Source organism: Bos taurus, chromosome Y, assembly GCF_002263795.3.
Source record: "Bos taurus isolate L1 Dominette 01449 registration number 42190680 breed Hereford chromosome Y, ARS-UCD2.0, whole genome shotgun sequence".
Classification (NCBI taxonomy): Eukaryota; Metazoa; Chordata; class Mammalia; order Artiodactyla; family Bovidae; genus Bos; species Bos taurus.
This window is the reverse complement of record NC_082638.1, coordinates 50092606-50112455: the sequence shown is the minus strand read 5'-3', so window position 1 is coordinate 50112455 and position 19850 is coordinate 50092606.

Below are 19850 nucleotides of genomic sequence, written 5' to 3'. Positions count from 1 at the left end.
CCCTTCCCGGGACGGAACTCCGTCCCTCCCTCTTTTGTCTCTTTTTTTGTCTTTTATATTTTTTCCTACCTCCTTTCGAAGAGTTGGATTGCTTTTCTGGGTGCCTGATGTCCTCTGCCGGCATTCAGAAATTGTTTTGTGGAATTTACTCGACGTTTAAATGCTCTGTTAATGAATTTGTGGGGGAGAAAGTGTTCTCCCCGTCCTCCTCCGCCATCTTGGCTCCTCCTCCTCTGGCTTTTTTGATAACCCAATGGGTGTTGGTAATTTAATCTCAGGTTCTTCTGACCTTTCTAAATCCAGCTTGAACATCTGGAAGCTCATGGTTCACATTCTATTGAAGCCTGGCTTTGGGAATTTTGAGCAGTACTTTGCGAATGTGTGAGATGAGTGAAGTTAAGTAGTAGTTTGCACACTCGATGGATTGCCTTTTATTGCGGTTGGAATGAAAACAACTTTTCCAGTGGTCTGGCCACAGCTGTGTCTTCCAAATCTGCTGGCACATAGAGGGCAGCACACTCACAACATCATCTTTTAGAATGTGAAAGAGCTCAACTGAATTCCACCACCTCCACGAGCTTTGTTTGTAGTTATGCTTCTAAAGTCCGACTTGACTTTGCATTCCAGGACGTCTGGCTCTAGGTGAGTGATCACACCATTGTGCTTAACTGGATCATGCAGATCTTTTGTGCATATTTCATCTGTGTATTCTTCCCTCCTCTTCTTAATAGCTTCTGCTTCTGTTACATCCGTACCATTTCTGTCCTTTATTGTGCCCCTCTTTGCATGAAATTTGCCCTTGGTATCTCTGATTTTCTTGAAGAGATCTGTAGGATTTCCCATTCTATTTATTTCCTGTATGAACTGGTATTGATAACTGAGGAAGGTTTAATCTCTCCTTGCTATTCTTTGGGACTCTGCATTCAAATGGGTATTGTTTTCATTTTCTCGTTTTTGTTTAGCGTCTTTGGTCTTTTCAGATCTTTGTAAGGCCTTATCACTTTGTTATTTTGCATTTCTTTTATATGGGAATGGTCTTTATCCCTGATTCCTGTACAATGTCACCCCTCCACCCATAGGTCTTCAGGCACTCTGTCTATCAGATAGAATCCCCTGAATCTATTTATCACTTCCACTGTATAATCATAAGCGTTTTGATTTTGCACCTGTAAAATATGCTAATCCCCTATTTCATGCAGAGAAATCTTCACCCAGACTTTTTTCAAAGAAATACAGAGAACTCTTTCTGTTATTCAGGAAATACATGAAATATAGCTGTACCTATTTGATGTTTTAGCTCAGATATCAATTTCTGATTCATTGAAAAATTTCTATTTCATGTGTACAGCTCAGTTCAGTTTAGTTCAGTCACTCAGTCATGTCTGACTCTTTGCGACCCCATGAATTGCAGTATGCCAGGCCTCCCTATCCATCACCATCTCCCGGAGTTCATTCTAACTCACTTCCATCGAGTCAGTGATGCCGTCCAACCGTCTCATCCTCTGTCATCCCCTTTCCCTTCTATCCCCAATATCTCCCATCATCAGAGTCTTTTCCAATGAGTCAACTCTTCCCATGAGGTGGCCAAAGTACTAGAGTTTCAGCTGTAGCATCAGTCCTTCCAAAGAAATCCCAGGGCTGATCTCCTTCCAAATGCACTGGTTGGATCCCCTTGCAGTCCAAGGGACTCTCAAGAGTCTTCTCCAACACCACAGATCAAAAGCATCAATTCTTCAGTGCTCAGCAATCTTCACAGTCCAACTCTCACATCCATATATGAAGACTGGAGAAACCATAGCCTTGACTAGACGAACCTTTCTTGGCAAAGTAATGTCTCTGCTTTTGAATATGCTATCTAGCTTGGTCATAACTTTTCTTCCAAGGAGTAAACGTCTTTTAATTTCATGGCTGCAGTCATCATCTGCAGTGATTTTGCAGCCCCAAAAAATAAAGTCTGACACTGTTTCCACTGTTTCACCATCTATTTCCCATGAAGTGATGGGACCAGATGCCATGATCTTCGTTTTCTTAGTGTTGAGTTTTAAGCCAACTTTTTCACTCTCCTCTTTCACTTTCTTCTAGAGGCTTTTTAGTTCCTCTTCTCTGCCATAAGGGTGGTGTCATCTGTATATCTGAGGTTATTGATATTTCTCCCAGCAATCTTGATTCCAGCTTGCACTTCTTCCAGCCCACTGTTTCACATGATGCACTCTGCATGTAATTTAAATAAGCAGGGTGGCAATATATAGGCTTGCGATCCTCCTTTTCCTAATTGGAACCAGCCTGTTGTTCCATGTCCAGTTCTAACTGTTTTTTCCTAACCTGCATATAGGTTTCATGTGTACAAATCTAGAAAAAGTTTCATATGTGAATAGTCGAGATTTCATATTTCATATGAGAACATTTCTCCCCAGATTGTTAAATGTGAAATACACAGAATTCCAAGTCTCATATCAGAAGACCTTCATTCAAGCTTTCTTGATGGAAATATACAGAATTTCAGAGCTCAAGCATGAAAATCTGTGGGAAAATTCTACATTTCTTGTAGGAGAATGAATGCACTTTTTTCAAATGTGAAGTAGACAGTATTCAATATTTCATGAAGGAAAGACAGTACAAAGATTTTCAAATGAGAAATATGAAAAAATTCCATATCTCATGTGAGAAATCCTGTGACCATATTTTGATATGTGAAATAGACATTTTCATATTTCCTGTCAAAGAATCTGCATCCTGATTTTCATATCTCTAATGTGAAAAATTCCACATTTTAATAAGAAAATATTGTATGTATACTTTCATGTGAGATGTACAGAGAATTCCACATTTCAAGTTGGAAAAATTGTCCCCAGATTTGTATATGTGACTAATAGAGAATTTTATATTTCACATTCTGGAATATACATCTAGATTTTCAAATGTGAAACTGAGAATTTCATCTTTTATGAAGGACTATGTCATTTCAGATGTCTGTACTTGAAACAGATAATACCTTCATCAAGAGGCACCTTAATTCCTATTATTCTTCTGTCATTTGGGTGTTGTCATCTGGATAACTAAGTTATCATATCGCCCACATAAATTTTGTGTCTAGCTTGAGATTCATCTAGGATTTTATTTTTTCATGAGGTCCTCTGCACAGAAGTCAAATAACCAGGGCAACACTAGATAGCTTTGACTTATTCCTTTCCCGATTTTGAATCACTTCATTGTCCCGTGTCCAGGTCTAACTGTTGCAAATTTAATAGCGTACACATTTCCCAGGAGACAGGTAAGGAATTCTGATGTTCTTTTCTCTAAGAATTTTCCAAAATTACTTTTCTTTTTCAATGGTTTGTGTGTGATTCACAGTGTCCAAGTCATTAGCAGAAACAATTAAGCAGATATAGATGATTGTATAGTCTATACATCAATTTATGTGTACCTGTTATGACTGAATCACTAACTACACATTTCTGTGTTTTTTTGTTTGTTTATTTTTTGGTCATTGTTGTTATTGTTGTTTTCTCTCTTTATCAAGTAGTCAAGTACCAAGTAGTCAAGTCAAGTATGAACTTGCCAACTTATTCTACAGGAATTAAATTATGCCCATGGCAGTCTCTGACCCTTGAGACTCGCTGAATGGAATTAAGCTTTGAGATTTGAAATCAGACATCGGTACTCTGGGAAAATGTCAGGAACATTCAAAATATAGCTAGATATATTCAAGTGCTGACTTTTTGAGCCCAGTTATGCTATTATATTTTATGTGGAATGTTCTGCATTTCTTCATGCTGAGGACAATTTATCATTAAGAGAAATTTTCTAGGGGGAAAACAACAACAACAACAAATGTGCTTGATTGCATGTTGGAAGTCAAAGTAATACCAGTTACGTGTGTACGTAAGCAACGTCCCATCAAACAGAGTAATTCATGTCCACTAATGTTTCATGTTTTGCTGTCAAGGAAAAAGAATAATAGAGCTTTCCAGGAAACACTGAGAAGTTCAAAGAAGGCAGAAATGTAGAAGGATATGAAATGCACCTCTCTCAATGTATAGATCAGAAGTAACACTTCTACATGGTCAATAGTTTTCCCAGAGCATCAGATAAATACTAGCAGAAGACCCTAGTCCCCAGAGTGTTCCATGAGGGTTTCAGACATACCTGGGCGGGAAGGAATTAAGATGGGAAAAGAAGTATAAGAGGAAGCAAAACAAAACCTGAGCCTTGTGGTGGGAGATGGAGAAGCAGGGAAGAGATTTCCAGAATGAGGCAAGCCCCTTCAGTAAAGGGTAAATTGCTTTGGACTGAAAGGAAGCAAGGTAAGACAGCTGATGAAATATTATTTATGTAGAGCAAAAGTTACACAGATAATGTGTGTCGTGGCTCTATATGGCCCAAACTGCAATGCAGCTCAACCAGTGTGCATGGGGTCTGGAAGCTGGACACAGGATTTAGAGTGCCATCCTGGGAGAGGACTGTTGTTGGTTATGTGGAGATGGCCTGAAGGAGAAAGGGTGACAGAGAATGAGATGGCTGGATTGCATCACCAATGCAATGGACACGAACTTGGGCAAACTTCAGGAAATGGTGAGGGACAGGGAGGTCTGGCACACTGTGGTCCATGGGGTTGCAGATACAACTGGGCAAATGAACAACAACAATTTCTTGAGATAAAGCTGTTCCAGGGGGAGTAGAAGAGGAAAACATTTGTGAGAACAATGGAAGCGCCAAGTTCTCCCCTAGAGACGGAGGAAGTGGGAAGAGTCTGGCCACCTGGATTAGTGCTCTCCTGAAAGGTGTGCCTTCTGGCCACCTTGTAGAGTCCACTTCTCACACAGCCCTGATCTGTAGTCAGCAGGCACCAGCATGTGTCCTGAGGGCCTGACCTCCTACTGGGTACCAGGTTCTCGGTTGGTGTGAGATGCCCAGCCCTGTTGGTGGATGCTCAGGCTGACCACATGTCACTCCACAGCCACAAGCCCAAGGGAGCTTCCTCCTTGACCACAGCAATGGACCTGAACTGGACTCAGCCTTGGGGTTGTCTATGGAAGGAAAGGTGGGAAAGGTCATGTCTGTCTTTTGTTTGTTTGTTTGTTTGTTTTCTATTGTTGGCCAGCCAGTGCAGCTTGCAGGATCTTAGTTCCCCAACTATGTATAGAATCCCTGCCCTCAGCAGTGAAAGTGCAGAGTCCTAACCACTCCAGGACTACCAGAGAGTTCCTAGTAGGTCATTTCTTGAGCCTGGCAGATGGCCCAGAAGTCTGACGTTGGCTGCTGAGAGGCAGCCTTCTATGGGTGAGGCTTGGGTGAAGTCACAAAACATCCCTCTCTCCCTGATCTCTGGGAGCCCTGTGACCATGGCCCATATCATAGAAACTTCTGGAGGTAGAGAGAACTGAAGGACGACATACCCCCTCCCCACTCATATTCCTTTCCTGGCTACAGACCCAAAGGCCTTCCAATAAATTCATCTGCTCTCAACCCATCTACAGAAAGCATGCTGTCCTCCTTCCTGGAAACCTTCCCTGAAGAAAAGGTTGAAATCATGTCCTCTGCTTCTTCCTAACATAACATGTGAAGGCTTTTCTGTACATCCAGTGTTAAGCTTATGCTAGACAGCTATGGGTTTTCTTCCTTTTTTTTTTTTATTTTTTGTTAAAACACATACTCCCCTTCACAACCAGGATGGTTTGAGCACAGGCCTTGCTCTGTTCTCAAGGCTCTGTCCCTCACAGTCTAGGAGAGAAGTAAAGAAAGTTGGGGCCAGAACGAGAGTTGGGTGGGGACTTTTAGCAGCAGTGGTCTGCAAGAAGGGGTCCACAGGAGCAGGCTGTGTCCTGGAAAATCTGGGTGGGTGGGCATTTGTTGATGTTTAGAAGTCACCTGGGAGCTGAGTCATCACCTGCATACTCCCCACCTGTCCTTGAGGTGAGCCCTCTCCAGGGACTCCTGATCTAAAGAACGCATTAATGTACTAAGGTGGCCACAAGATATACAAGAGACCTAAACAACAGGAAATTGTTTTCTCCCAGTTCTGGAGGCTAGAAGTCCAGGATCAAGGTGTTGACAGTGTGGTTTCTCGGGAGATCTCTTTCCCTGATGCACAAACAGCTGCATTCTTGTGTCCTCCTGTCCCTTTATGTCCATGCATCTTTGATGTCTTGTGTGTCCTAATTTCCTTTTTTTTTTTTTTTTCTGGTCATGCTGCTTCACTTCTGGGTCTTAGTTTCCAGTCCAGGGATTGAAATGGGGCCCTTGGCCGTGAAAATTCTGAGCCCTAAACACTGGCCTTGCAGGGAATTCTGCTCTCTCTTTTTATGTAGAGAACCATCAGATTGGACTAGGGCTTACCCTAGTGCCTTCGTTGAGTTTAACTACCTTGTTAAGAATATAATCTACAAATATAGTCACATTCCAAAGTGTAGGGGGATAGGACTTCTACAGATAATTTTTTAAATGAATTAATTTATTTGATGGCACCAATTGTTAGTTGTGGCATGTGGGGTCTTTGGACTTCCTGGCAGCACGTGGGATCTAGTTCCCTGACCAGGGACCGAAGTCCAGCCCCCTGCACTGGGAGTGGAGAGCTTTAGCCACTGGATCATTGGGAAAGTCCCCTCCACTTATGGATTTTGTAGGACACAATGAAGCCCAAAACAGGGTTGATGGTAGGGTGATGTGCCTGGCTACACATTGTGGTGTAGCTTCACGTTGCACCCTACCTGCTCCTTAGAAATATCTGAGACGCTTAGTAACGTTGACTCCCTGGTCCCATTCCTGGAGATACTTATTCTGTGGGTATGGAGTAAGATCAGCAAAATCAACCAGAACTTTTCAAAATCAATCAGTACTTTTCAAAACTCTCTAGTACTCACTGTTTAATATGGACACCTTAAGCAGCCTGGGCAACACCTGGAGTTTGTGAGAAACTCAAGACTCTCAGGCCCCACTCACAACTGTCGGACGAGAATATGTTTTTACACAAGACATGTAGGGAAATCCTTAGATTCACTGAGGGTTACAAAGCACAGCCCAGGAGATTTGCAAGTGTGGCCCAAACTGAGAAGTTTGGATCCAGATCTCTGAGCTTTGCTTATACCCTAACTTCCTTTAGTGCGAAGGACATCCAGAAGCCCCAGGACAGAGTGTGGAGGTCCTAGAATCTCTGAAGAGTGGTGGGGAGGATGAAGCTCCCAGCTCAAGGTACAACATCTGATTGGTTTATTGAATTACCAATAACACGCTTCTCCCAAGGCAGGTGCTCAGTGTGTCACATGAAGAAAAAATTAATTCCTGACGCTCAACCCTCAGGGTCTCCTGAAGGAGTAGATTCTTGGATATTTTAAGCATGTTTTTACTGTTGTTTGGGTTCCCCTTGTGCCTCAGCTGGTGAAGAATCTGCCTGCAATGTGGGAGACCTGAGTTTGATCCCTGGGTTGGGAAAATCCCCTGGAGACAGGAAAGGCTACCCAGTCCAGTATTCTAGCCTGGACGATTCCATGGACTGTATATAGTCCATGGGGTCAGGAAGGGTCAGACACGACTGAGGGACTTTCACTTTCACTGTTGTGGTTTAGTTGCTAAGTTGTGTCTGAGTCTTTTGTGACCCCATAGACTGTAGCCTGCCAGGCCCCTCTGTCCATGGTATTTCCCAGGCAAGAATACTGGACTGGGTTGCCATTTCTTCCTCCAGGAGATCTTTCCAACCCTTTCATTGAAACCAGGTCTCCTGCATTAACAGGTGGATTCTTAACTGCTGAACCACCAGAGATCAATCTTTCCCAAAGTATTGGATGATTTTACACCCTGGGACTCACGTCACATCAGAATCAAGTGAAGCAAACATTGAACTTTCAGATGCCCAAGCCCCCTCCTCAGGCAATTTTAGTTTCTTAGGTATGATATGCAGCCCTGGAATCTCTATGTTTAATAATGTCCCAGGTGATTCTGAGATTTGAACAATCTTTAGAAGCATATGAAAATGAAAGTGTTAGTCATCCAGTTGTGTTTGACTCTTTGCAAACCCATGGATAGTAGTTCCCCAGGCTCCTCTATCCATGGAATTCTCGAGGCAAGCATACTGAAGTGGATAGCCATTCCCTTCTCCAGGAGATCTTCCTGAACCAGGGATCAAACTCCGGTCTCCTCTACTGCAGGCGGACTTTTTACTGTCTGAGCCATTAGGGAAGCCTAGAAGCATAAATATGTAGTCAACATGTTCCTTCCTTTCCCCTAAGTTTTTGCAAACATTTTAAAATTGACATCCAAAATGTTTTTATTGTAAGTGTAAACACAGCAAAGGATGTACCTTTGGGCATACAATAAAAATAAACCCTTTAAGTAATCAAACTAGGAATTCCCTGGCAAACCAGCGTTTACTGCTCAATGCTATCACTCTGGTGATCTGGGTTCAGTCCCCGGTCAGGAAACTAAGATCCTGCAGGAAGTCTCATGGTGTATCCATAAATAAATAAAACTGTTAATATCATGTTTACAAATACATCCAGAAGAATGTAAAGAGCATAGAGTTCAAAAATATATATATTTTTATTCATTTATTTGGCTGCCTCGAGTCTTAGTCATGGCATGCAGGATCCTTTGTCCTTTCTACTGCCCTCTGGTATATGGGATCTTAACCACCATGTATTAAACGCACATTCCCTACATTGGAAGGCAGATTCTCAACCCATGGACCACGAGGGAAGTCCCTAGCCTTGGGTTTTGATACTCACCAACATTGCAGAAGGCAATGGCAAGGCAATCCAGCATTTTTGCCTGGAGAAGTCCATGGATAGAGGAGCCTGGCTGGCTACAGTCTATGGGGTCGCAAGAAGTCAGACACAACTGAGCAACTAGGCACAGCACTCACCATCAACCGTCTTAAAAGAGTCTAAAACGAGCTCTTTCTAATGGTCAGTTCTGTATTTTTTTCCCCTGCTTCATTGAGATGTAATGGACACATATTGTGTAAATTTAAGGTGAACACATGTTGATTTGATAAGAACAGTGTTTTTGATGTTATATCTGGTTACAACACTTGAGATCACGTTCATCAGTGAAGTTCATTTTTGTTCTAATTCAGTGACTCTGTTACCTTATAAGGAATGGAAATACACATATTTCTACTCTGAAACCCTCCCTCCCTCTATGTATCTGTGTGCACAGGGTTGTAAAGGCAGTGGGAAGGAAAGCTTGAGATATAATCTTGGTGGTGCAAAGGGGAAGGAGAGAGAAGACGGGGAGTGAGTGAGGAAGGCAGAAGGATGGGGACCAGGGTGTGACCTGACACCCCTGACCTGGTTTAAGAAAGCATGAGCCCCTGCCTAGAAAAAGCTCCTGGGGTTCAGCATGAAGATCCACAGTGAGGACCCCTGAAATCCAGCAGGTGCTGAGTCTTCAAGTGCAGATCATTTGGGAGTAAGCTTGCTTTCTGCTCTCCTCACCATGCCCACCCGCCCCCAACCCACCACCCTTGCTCCCAGAAGAGGACAGGGGTTTGCTGTTTGCAGCTGGAGAATTTTCTGGTATTGGAGGTGAACCCCTGATTTTTCCATTCCTGATACCAGCCCGAGCTCTGTTGGAATAGCTATGTGGACCACCTTCCCCTGCCCTTAAGCTATTGAATCCCAAATAACTAAGGATGCAGATAAACTGGAGATAAGATGGTGGGCCTCTGGATGCCAGAGAGGGAAGTGGGGACTCTCACCACCCTGAGACCTGGAAAACAGCCCCTGGGTGGGGCCCTGCAGCCGCACCCACATTCTTTCCTCTCTTTAACAATTTGGTAGAAAGGTTTCTAGTTGAAAGATCCCATGGGGAAAAACTGGCTCAGAAACCTGATTGGAGCACCATTTGGATACTATGGATTGGATTAGAATGGGCTTTCAAAGGCTTGGAATCTCCTGATCCAGCCTCACTGAGAAAAGGCTTTTGGAGAGCCAGGTAGGAGTTTCATGGACACTGGACACAGGAAGCAGTGCTGATATTTCCAGAGAAATCTTTCTGGGGCGTGGAGACAGAGATACTCCAGCTTCATCCTCCAGTGGGACTCAGAATAAGAAGTGTTTAGCTGCACTGAGTCAACTGGACTTCAGGAGCTGATGAGCCATGGGGTTTGGAATGCTTCATTTTGTTCTCTACAGCCATGAGTGTGCAAAATTGCTCTGTAAAGGCCTAGAGAGTAAACGGGCATTAAGCGCCAATGCAGTCTGCCATTAGCAGAGTGAAATAGCCTCGGGTACCCACTCCAGTGTTCTTGCCGGGAGAATCCCAGGGACAGGGGAACCTGGTGGGCTGCTGTCTATGGGGCCACACAGAGTCGGACATGACTGAAGTGACTTAGCAGCAGCAGCAGCAGCAAATGATCACGGCTGTGTTCCAATAAAACTTTATTTGTGACACTGAAATTTAGATATCCTATAATTTTCACATATCGCAAAATATTCCTTTGTTTGCCCCCAAATTAAAAAATGTAAAAATATTAAATATATTTTTAAAAGTTAAAAAAAAAAAAAAACTAAAACCTAAAAATCATTCTTAGCTTGCTGGTTGGGAGAAAAAGCAAACAGGAAGCAAGCCAATTTGTAAATTCCTGTTTAAACCATTTGCCTATATAATGCAGCTAGCATCCCATTAGTGACTTGTGACATGAATTTAGTAGGCTGGATTCTGCTTATGAAAAACAGAAATTTCCATTAAATCTAAGATGACATCAGCTGTAAAATGCAGCATTATTCCTTTTCTTTTTTTTTTTTTTCTGCCACACCCAGTGGCATGTGGGATCATAGGTCTCTGACAGGGATTGAAGCCATGACCCTGGCCTGGAAGTGAGGAGTCTTAAATACTGGATCACCAGGAAAGTCCCACAGAATTATTTTTCATACCACTATAAAATATACACATATATACATATGTATGTGTGTGTGTTCAGTTGCTTCAGTAATGTTTGACTCCTTGCAACACTATGGACTTGGAGAAGGCAATGGCACCCCACTCCAGTACTCTTGCCTGGAAAATCTCATGGACGGAGGACCCTGGTGGGCTGCAGTCCATGGGGTCGCTGGGAGTCGGGCACGACTGAGCGACTTCACTTTGACTTTTCACTTTCATGCATTGGAGAAGGAAATGGCAACCCACTCGTGTTCTTGCCTGGAGAATCCCAGGGACAGTGGAGCCTGGTGGGCTGCTGTCTCTGGGGTCACACAGAGTCGGACACGACTGAAGCCACTTAGTAGCAGCAGCAGCAGCAGCAACGCTATGGACTGTAGCCCACCCGGCTCCTCTGTCCATAGGATTCTTCAGGCAGGAATACTGCTGTGGGTTGCCATGCCCTCCTCCAGGGGGTCGTCCTGACCCAGAGATGGAACCTGCATCTCTTACATCTTTTGCATTGTCAGGAGAGACCTTTACCGCTAGGGCTATCATTTATACACAACCAAACAAACTATAATATGCTGCTGATGAAATGTGATCTGGTATCAGAAATGGTCAAATGTAAACTGTAGAATGTCCCTTAATGTCAATGAAACGTGTTAACAGCATGGAAGCTATCAACAAATGAATTATATGGAGAGAAATTGTGTTACAAACCTTTTATTTCAATGACCACTACTGCCCCTGTCAGCATCCAACTACATACTGGCTGACTTTCTCCCTTGCATGATACTTTTAATTCATTAAGATTTGGAATTCATTAAATGCTTGGAGAAATTGCTTGTCAGCTTCTTTGCTAAGATCAAGTGTAAGAACCTGGGGAGCCAGGAATTAGTGGGTAAGCCTGTGGTACGGATAAAAGATTGTATTCATAACAGCTACTGTTTATTTATGCAGCAGACATGTAGCACTGACAGACAGCAGAACTTGTTCTAGAAACAACAATACAGCAACCCAATAGCTCTGGAGTTGAATATGGCATGTGAGTTGGGGGAGGCTGTGATTTCTGACATCAGGGTCAGGGAAGCCTGGCAGAGATTGTGGACTGAAGCAGGTCAGGAGTTGGGTGACAGTACTTGAGACAGTGTCCAAGGCAGGGGGAGTAGCAGAAGTCCTGAGAAGGCCCTGTCCTCTCTCCTTGGTACCCTTGGGAGATTGGGTCTGGGAACCCTGCACCCACAGATACCAAAATCCATGGATGCTCAAGTTCCTTATATAAAATGGTATAGTCTTTGCACGTAACTTAAGGGGATGCTCCCACATAGTTTAAATCATCTCCACATTCCTTGTAATACCTAATACAATGCCAATGCTGTGTAAATAGTTTCAAGTACAATGTACATGCTATATATATACACATATATGTATATGCATATACATATATGTGTATATATGCATATGTATGTATTTTGTATGTATGTATGTATGTGTGTGTATGTATATGTATATATAGTTGCCAGCATGAGGCAGGTTCAAGTTTTGCTATGAGAACTTTCTGGAATTTTTTTTTTTTATATATTTTTGATCCATGTATAGAGTCTGGTGCCTTCTGGACTCAGAGAATGGAGGGAGTGAGGGGCACCCCCAAGGGACAGCTGGGGGCTCTTTTGGACATTTTATGTTGGTCAGCATTTCTGAGTGAGATTGGAGATCTATAAGCAAAGTGGTGCCTACCAGCTCTCCTGTAGAGTTTAACAGGAGCACTGGGGCCACTATGGGGAGACAAGGCAAAAGTAGGGTCTGGAGAAGGAAGTTTAAAATGATCATGTCACTTAACTGAGTTTGAGATGTTTCCTTATGTCTAAGGGTGTTAATAGTTATCTCAATGTTTCAGCTGATGATTAAATCAGGTACTAATTTTGTCTTTTGGAAGAAATATAATCATCACCACTTATCTGCAGAGAATAAGTTCCAAGACCCCCAGTGGACATCTGTAACCACACATAGTATCAAACCCTATATACACAATGGTTTTTCTATACAAACATACCTGTGATGCAGTTTATTTTATAAAAGAACAGTAAGAGATTGGCAACTTCCTAATAATAACAGGAAAGTGAAAGTGAAGTTGCTCAGTCGTGTCCAACTCTTTGCAACCTGATGGACTGCAGCTTACTATGCTCCTCTGTGATGGGATTTCCCAGGCAAGAATTCTGGATTGGGTTGCCATTTCCTTCTCCAGGGATGGAACCCAGGTCTCCTGAATAGTAGCAGACACCTTACGATCTGAGCCACCAGGGAAGGTGTAATAATAACATAGAACAATTATAACAACATATTTTTATAACAGTTTTGTGAATGTAGTCTCTATGTAAAATATATTACTGAACTAATTTCGTGATTTTTTTTTCACCCTAACTATGCACTATGCTCTGTGGCCATACCTTTTGCAGTTTGCAGTTTGACAGCAAAACTAACCCAGATTTCTTTTCTCTGCTTCACATTCACCACAGATATTAGCAACCTCAGCATACTTTTTTTTCTTTTTATATCAAATTGAGAACTTTGATCTTTTCACTTAAAGGTAGCACTTAAAGGATTCTCTCTGGCATGTCTAAATAACCAACATCACTCCACTTACGGTTTGGGGCCATTATTGAGTAAAATAAGGGTGACTTGGTCACAAGCTCTGTGACATCTCAACAGTCATTGTGGTAACCGAGTGACAAATGGGTGAGATGTGCAGGACTAAGTTCGATTCACATTTCTGGGCAGGAGGAAGCAGGATGGTGTGAGATTCCAATCCTACTCCTCAGAATGACATGCAATTTAAAACTTATGAGTTATGTATTTCTGGAGTTTTCCATTTAATATTTTCAGTGAACAACTGAGGGTTAACTGAAACCACAGAAAGTGACACCTGAGATCAGAGGGGATGACCTTGTTCTGTGGTTGCCTTTAGGTGGAAAAAACACTGGAAGGGGCCACTTGAAGCCAAAAGTGATTGTAAAATGGCCGATCTCTTCCTATGTTAGGAAGCACAAGCATGACCACAACCCGAGACAAAGACCGCAGGGTCCAAACCCAGAGATGAGGATAATGATGATGCTGAGGTCATCTTTGTTGGAGTGCAGCATGTCAATGAGAATGCTGAAACTCTCTTTGTCAGAGTGATTTCAAGTTCAAAGCCAGTCATTTCTAACATTTTGAACAGAGTGACCAGGGATGCATCTTCAAGAAGAAAGAAGGGCCACGTGAGTCCAAATCCCTCCTGCACATTGCAACCTGCAAATCTCAGGACCCCAGCATCAGAACCAGTGGCTGTATCATTAGCTTCTCAGTCTGAATGGGGAGGAAAAAACAGTCCTGTTATTTTCGAGCCTTCATCTAAACCTGATTATAAAACGAGCTCTCTGGAAGCTGTGCTTCACAATTAAGAATTGCTCTCTCTTCGGCCTCATTGTCTATCTGGAGCTAGTCTCTCAATAGCAGGCAAGGATGAAAAGTCCTCTTAATTCAAAGCAATGTCCCACTTCAGATGTAAAATGTAACAGTGGGAATCCCAAAAGACCCAAACTCAGCAATGGAATCCCAGGGGGACCTGCCTCCACCATGGCCCCTGTAGGTATTTCTCCTACAAAGGACACGATTATGACCTTGGAAGGTCTCCTGACCTCACCGAGCCATGTTCACCGTGGGGCATCATTTTCACAGACTCACGCAAATGACCAGGCATGCTTCAGTCTTATGGATCCAGACAGAACATGTAGTTGGAGGGGCTGGAGAAAACGGACTTTTTGACTCTTGCAAGTCAGAGCAAGACTGTTGATCCCATGAAAGGAAATCTGATCATGTTACTTGATGACTTTTACTATGGACAGCATACAAGAGATGGGTAGTCAGAACAGAAGACTCACACAGTCTTTAAATGCCTCAGTTGCTTGAGAGTTCTAAAAAATGTCAAGTTTATGACCCATGTGAGGAACCATCTGGACCTGGAGAGGCAGAAGGGTGACAGCTGGGAAATCCACACTACCTGCCAGCACTGCCACCACCAGTTTCCCACCCTGTTCCAGTTGCAGTGTCACACTGAAAGTGTCCATGCTTCCCGGGAGCCCTCCACGGTCTGTTATATCTGTGAATTGTCCTTCAAAACAGATCAGGTTCTCTTATAGCACATGAAGGACAGTCACAAACCTGGCAAAATGCCCTATGTGTGCCGTGTTTGCAATTACAGACTGTCAGCCTTGGCCAATGTAGAGGTACATTTTAGAATATGGCATGGAAACATGAACAATTTGCTTTGTCTGTTTTGCTTCGAAATTTTCAAACTGGTGACATCCTTCATAAATCACACTTGGAGGCACTGAAATAAGAGGGTCTTTCCATATCCCAAGTGCTGGCTACAGTGTTTGAAAATGAAGGAAAAGACAGAGCACCAAACAAAGAATCATCAGTCTTTCAAAAAGCCAGAGCAATTGTGAGGGTTGCCTCCTGAAACAGAGGTCATGATCCAAACTTCAGTTCAGCTGGGACTGAGAGAGACAGCATCCATCATTGTGAGGAACACTGACTCCCAAGTGTCACCCAGAAAAACTACAAAGAAGATTGACTACAAACACAAAATATTCCAGACGTGTTGCAGCAAGGGATCTGGCTAAAAATTAAGTTCTACCCACCTCCAGAAATTCAAAAAAGCCCTATTGAGGTTCAGCCAGCTGTACATAGAGACCCTGCCTGGCTTTTGTTGTTCAGTTTCTCAGTCGTGTCTGACTCCCTGTGACCCTATGAACTTCAGTATGCCAGGCTTCCCTGTCCATCACCATTTCCCGAAGCTTGCTCAAACTCGTTCCGTTGGGTTGCTGATGCCATCCAACCATCGTGTCCTCTGTCACACCTTCTGCTCCTGCCTTCAATAGTTCCCAGTATCAGGTTTGTTTTTTTTTTTTTCCCAATGAGTTGACTCTTCCCATCAGGAGGCCAAAGTATTGGACATTCAGCATCAGTTCTTCCACTGAATATTCAGAGTTAATTTCCCTTAGGATTGACTGGTTGGATCTCCTTGCAGTCCAAGTGACTCTCAAGAGTCTTGTCCAACATCACAGTTCAAAAGTGTCCAGTCTTTGGTGCTCAGGCTTCTTTATGGTCCAACTCTCACATCCATACATGACTAGTGGAAGAACCATAGCCTTGACTCCACTGACCTTTGCTGGCAAAGTAATGTCTCTGCTTTTTAATATGCCATCTAGGTTTGTCACAGCTTTTATTCCAAGGAGCAAGCATCTTTTAAATTCGTGGCTGCAGTCACCATCTGCAGTGATTTTGGAGCTCAAGAAAATAAAGTCTGTCACTGATTCTTTGTTTCCTCGTCTATTTGCCATGAAGTGATGAGACCTTTGACTGTGTGGACCACAACAAACTCTGGAAAATTCTTAAAGAGATGGGAATACCAGACCATCTGACATGCCTTTTGAGAAATCTGTATGCAGGTCAAGAAGCAACTGTTAGAACTGGACATGGAACAAGAGACTGGTTCTGAATAGGGAAAGGAGTATGTCAAGATTGTGTACTGTTGCCCTACTTATTTAACTTATATGCAGAGTACATCATTAAAAATGCTGGGCTGGATGAAGCACAATCTGGAATCAAGATTTCTGGGAGAAATAGCGACAATCTCAGACATGCAGATGCTGCCACACTAATAACAGAAAATGAAGATCCTCTTGATGACAGGGAAAGAGGAGAGTGAAAAGGTAGGCTTAAAACTCAATATTCAAAAAATGAACATTGTGACATCTGGTCCCATCACTTCATGGCAAACAAATGGAGAAAAAGTGAAAATAACAGCAGATCTTATTTTCTTGAACTCCAAAATCACTGTGGATGGTGAATGTAACCACAAAATTAAAAGTAGCTAGCTCCTTGGAAGAAAAGCTATGACAAACATAGATAGCATTTAAAAAAAAAGCAAAGGCATCACTCTGCTGACCAAAGTTGTTATAGTCAAAGCCACAGTGGCTCAGACAGTAAGGAATTCACTTGTAATGTGGGAGACCTCGGTTTGACCATGGGAAGGACATCTCTGTAGTCCAGTAGTAAGACTCAGTGCTCCCCAATTAGGGAGTCCAAATTCATTCCCTGGTCAGGGCATTAGATCCCACATACTGCTACTAAAAATACTGCATGTGAGAGTTAAAAATCCTGCCTCCCACATGCTACAGTGAAGACTGAAGAGTCCTTGTGCTGGAACTAAAACCAAGCACAGCCAAGTAAATGAATAAATATTTGAAAGAAAGAAAGAAAAAGATATGAGAATTCCCTGGTGGTTCAGTGGTTAGGACTTGATGCTTTCACTGCCAATGGCCAGGGTTCAACACCCTGGTTATGGAACTAAGATCCCACAGGTTCCGTGGCATGGCCAAACAAAAACCTAGAAAGATAAATACGGAGGAAATAACTCCCAAAGTTTGAAAATGAAGCAATATAACTTCACCCAGGCTGAGGATAGATTAAGGATTGCCAGGAACCCAAAGTGTGAAAGTGGCACCTCTGTAATTCACTAATGCTTCTAAGTCACTTCAGTCGTGTTTGACTCTGTGCAACCCCATAGGTCACACAGCCCACCAGGTTCCCCCATCCCTGGGAACACTGGAGTGGGTTGCCATTTCCTTCTCCAATGCATGAAGGAGAAAAGTGAAAGTGAAGTCGCTCAGTCATGTCAGATTCTTAGGGATCCCATGGACTGCAGCCTACCAGGCTCCTCTGTCCATGGGGATTTCCAGGCAAGAGTACTGGAGTGGGGTGCCATTACCTTCTCCATCTGTAACTCACAAGCTTCTTTAATATTGTGGTTTAGGCTCCTCCTACTCCTGCTTCTGAACCTGAATAACTTACTGGTCCTGAGAGAAATTGTTATGGGAAAAATAAAATATTTAAGCTGAATGATATTGAAAACAGAAAAATTGTGAGATGGAGATAAAGCAGTTTCATGTGTTAATGTGCATTACATTTGAAAAGAAGAAAGGTTGGCAAAACAATGATCTAAGTCAGTGCTATTCCCAGAAGTTTCTGCAGCAATAGAAAACTTTTAAATAATTGTTACATGTATGCCCTAATAAGGACAACCAGCTTTTCACATATATAAATGCGTATGTTTCTCTTCTCTGAGGTTACCTGTTTATATCCTTTATCTGAATTTTCAGATGGAGTGTTCATCTGGTAGGATTTTTTTTTTTTGGCTTTGCTGTGAGGATTAAGGGATTTAGATCTTCAACCAGGGATGGAATCTCTGCCCCCTGCAGTGGAAGCACAAAGCCCTAACAACCAGATCACTAGGGAATTCTCAATGAATATGTTTTCTATGTCCTTGTCTAATATGCCACTTTGGAGATGTTAAAATGTAGCTAGTGTGACTGAGGTATTAAATCTTTGTGTGTGTTCAGCAGCTTCAGTCCTGTCTGACTCTTTGTGACCTCATCAGTGTAGCCTGCCAGGCTCCTCTCTCCATGGGATTACCCAGGCAATAATATGGGCAGGGGTCGCCATTTCCCTTTCCAGGGGATCTTCCTGAACCTGGGTGTCTTTTACATCTCCTGCATTGGGAGGCAAGTTCTTTACCACTAGCACCACCTGGGAAACCTCTTAAGTCTTTACTTTAATTTAATTAAATTAATTTAAAATGAAAAGATATGGCTAGAAGAACCAGATCTTCCTTATAAATGAGTTTCAATTAATTTGTATACTCAGTAACTTGTGTTTCTCTTAGATATTTTCCTCAAGATGAGAGTCCATGCCCCTCCCCAAGTGTAGGCTGGGTTTAGTGACTTGTTTCTAAAGAACAGAATATGTCAGAGGGAAGGAGATAACTTTATAGCAGAGGAACTAGTGGTAAGTCGTATTGATAGTATGAATCCTTGATGGGAAGTGATAAGAAAGATATTTTGCCTTGGAGGTATAGTTCTAAAAATATATAAACCCCAGTGCAACCAGGAGAAACATATCAAACCCATATTGAGAGTCATTGTGCAAAATGCCTGTCCCTGAAGGACTCCTGAGAATTGTCAAAAGTCATGTAAAGCAAGGAAAGTTTAGGAAACTGCTATAGACCAGAGTAAACTAAGGGAGGTATCTGTAGCTTTTGGCTATATATCCTCATGCAGTTCAGTATCCTGTATGGGAATATGAAACTGGAAAAGAACATTTTTGGAAAAGCTGGTAAAATTTGCATAAAACCTGGAACTTAGTTAAAGGTACCCTACTGAAAGATGCTGGAATAATTGTGAGGCTTAATGGAGGTCATTTCACAGATATATATTTTAGGTATTGCAAGTATTTTGTCTACATCACACCCTCTTCATTTTGACTTCACTGGAATGGAAATCTAAAGTATGGTACACTTAACTGAATTGAAATCTTCAAATACAAAGGATCAATAATATTTATATTGTGTGATCTGACCATATGCAATCATGAGAAATTGACAAAGAAACATCTTTTAAAATGCCATTCATTTGGAAAATATCACTAACTACATTAATCCATAATATATATCTCCATGGAATTTTCAGGCAAGACTACTGGAGCAGATTGCCATTTTTTTCTCCAGGGGAATCTTCCTGACCCAGGATCGAACCCAGGCCTCTTGTGTCTCCAGCATTGGCTGGAAAGTTCTTTACCAGTTGAGGTACCAGGGAAGCCCATACAATATATAATCTTTGTCTTAAGAAGAGAATATTAGGATATACTTGAAGTGAATGATAATGAACAAACTATGCAGCAAAAATTGTGAGACACAGTTAAAGTTGTATGGAGAAACGATGGAAACAGTGACAGACTTTATTTTCCTGGGGTCCAAAATGATTGTGGGTGGTGACTGCAGCCACGGAATTAAAAGATATTTGCCCCTTGGAAGAAAAGCTATGACAAACCTGGACAGCATATTAAAACACAGAGACATTACTTTGCTGACAAAGTCCATCTGGTCACAGCTATGG